Genomic DNA, 3,023 nt, shown 5'->3' with positions numbered 1-3,023 from the left:
ACCCGGGTTCTGTATCTAGGCATTGGTGGCACGACCGATTGTAACGACGACACACAAACTACTGGCTGTGGCCTGTGACTGACTGCCGAAGGAGAAAATTATAAATATATACATATGAGGAGGAACATTTTTGTTTATTTATAAGGTTTTTTTTTGTTATACAGCGTCTGGCTTAACGCGACGGTTGTGGGCTCGATTCCCACTCAGCGGAGTGAAGGTGGAAGTGGAGATTAGACAACGCGGTATATTTCCGCCGCTCCACAACCAATGTCTTGAAAATTTGAAGAATATTGGTGAACGGAGTCAATAGTGTCTTAACACTAGTTTTTTGTTAAAATATTAAAAAATCGTGTCTTGTTGTGAGATTTAAAATGTGAATACTAATTACATCGATTTGCGGGTATTTCGAAATTTATTTATAAATCGTTTGAAGTACCTTGTAATTTGTATAAATTGTTGCTTTTTCTTTTAAAAGTTTTAGCTTTTTTACTCAGAGACAGTGATTAGTGTTTAAGTGACATTATATAGCTAATTGATGTCCCCGGGGACTATCATTTTATTTTAGTGTAATGGTAAATAAATATTGTTTTTTGAGACGTACAAAAGCCGTATCTATCTTTCTCTTGCCACTTCACGCTGAATCCCTCATATCAGGGTAGGGTTCCCCACGCATAAGTGGAATAAAAATCACTCCAACATTCGACGGAAAGATTGATACAGAGTGTCTTAACACTAGGTTTCCTCTGCTTACTTTGCTATGTGGGGTATACAACATCGCATAAACAATTTTCAAATTCTTTCCCATTGTGAAACAATAGCTTTAAATAATAATAGTATTTAATAGAAAAATATATGAAAATAAATAGTAATTATGATGGCGCAATTTTGATGTACATAGCTTCCTGCATGGCGGTTGTCGGTTCACATACTTTTTTGTTTACTCAACGTATTGCTCATTTTTGTTTTTACTAATTCTTGGAAATTGGAATTGGAATTTTGCCAGAAAATGGAAATAGGAGTGTTTTATCTATAACAATCTATCCCTTATCTGTCTGTGGAACGGGACGACGGGAAATACATCTAAAAAAATTGACAACCTTAATTTTGCCGGCGTATACAGTTATTTAATTTTTTACAAATACAAGTTTCTAATTATTTTTATGAAATAATTATTAAAGTTTCACTTAACGCACTTTATTTGTTTTGTAAGCTTTCACTGACTGAGGCCAGTTGACAACTGACGCAGTGGCACAAAGTGTGACTATAAACGCGACTGGTTGTGAGGTCGGTCCCCACTTGAAGAAATGAAGTCTTAGTTAAATTTATATTTCCATTTCTTCGAAACTCAACACGCAATGCCGCCAGGAATCGGCGGACAGTGGGGAACGAAGTGTCTGGACACTAGGTTCCCTCTGCCTACCCTGATGTGTGCCTATAAATTTTGCTTACGTCGCACATGTCATACAAAATTTACCAAAATAATGCATAAATATTCACATCTTTACACTTTCTTTGTGCTCTACGGGAAGCGTAGTCTCGATCATTTTATATTGATTTCAGCTTGATACCGTAACGCGGTCTCGACATAAATGCGCTCGACACACGGACGGACGGACGACAACGTGATGCTATATAAGGGTTCCGTAGATAGTGTCTAGTACGTAGTTGTAAACATTTTGCTACCGTAAACAAAATGTAGTTCATTTATTTTGTTCATATTTAATTAAAATGAATACTAACAGTACAATGAAACGTAATATTATGTTCGATAACCTACTTCTAATGAAAACGATTCAGTTAATTGTTTTCTTTTTATCGCCTAGTTTGCATATTTTTGTGTTCTATTATTTGATAACAGTATTTTTATTACTGACTTTTGAAGAACATCATTTGCCTGTAATATAATGAGTCTTTCTATATGATATTCTATTCGACTATTCTATTACAAGATAAAGGCTTGAAAAAAACGTAAGACCACGTCGACGTTGAGTTCCGCCACTACGCGCAATATATTATTTTTTATCAAAAAGAAAATTGTAGCATAACTTGACTTAATAAACATCTTAAACAAGGTGCTCTGCTAACGGAAATCCAGGGTCTACTTGCATCTTCTTGTGGAGCCATCTAGGCACATCCCCCTTAGAATAGTCCCTATCTCAGCGCATATATATGTGTCGGTAGTTTCCCTCTAACGAAAGGGAAGGTGGATCTGGCACTTCGGAGACTAAGGGCTGTGGGCAACGGGTATCGTGGAGATGTTGATCAGACGAGACTTAATATTCAACTCTTTTATTATATATTTAATTTGGTTATTTATAGGCTACAAAACAATAGTGGAACATTATTTCACAATTGCATTTGTAGCGAATAAATTCAGGGCGCTGATTTAGCGTGTTTACCAAGAATATAATAAGACTAGTGCAATACCCCTACAGGGCCAAGAAATGAACGGAACTTAGTGTTATGGCACTCCGTTCCCAAATTTCCACCCAATATTCCATAGATTGCTTGTTCAGTGGCGATCTCGGATGGCGGCGCACTTTGTCTACAGGAGCGGAATAAAAGCAATTAGCACTATCGAACTCACGACCTGTCTCGCTGCGAGACGACCACCTCCTACTTTGATCAGTAAATAAAAAATATGCATCACATTGCAATATAAAAAAAGTATTGTACCTACTATCCACCCCACTCGAAGCTCTGATTATACTGATACCAACATTTCTACCACTTATGCGAGGCGTTCTAATCAACGACATTAAAAAACTGTTAGCTGATTACAAATAGATATTTATGTATAAAATGCGACGTAAATGAGAAAATTACTACGCAATTTCTCTTTTTTATAGGAAAGTCCTCTTTTGGTTACTATACGAACCATGAACATTTAAGTCCACACGTCCCACTTATAGCAGGGTTGACAGAAAGAGACCAGTGTTAAGACACTCCGCTTGCCACTGGTTCCCTAGAGTGGGAATCGATTTCAAACAATTACGTGTGTAATTAGCTGTTTGTGTGTTAAA

The sequence above is a fragment of the Heliconius melpomene genome, chromosome 3 (genome assembly GCF_056956725.1).
Source record: "Heliconius melpomene rosina isolate 202511_hmr_F chromosome 3, ASM5695672v1, whole genome shotgun sequence".
Classification (NCBI taxonomy): Eukaryota; Metazoa; Arthropoda; class Insecta; order Lepidoptera; family Nymphalidae; genus Heliconius; species Heliconius melpomene.
Note: the sequence above shows the minus strand (reverse complement) of the source record.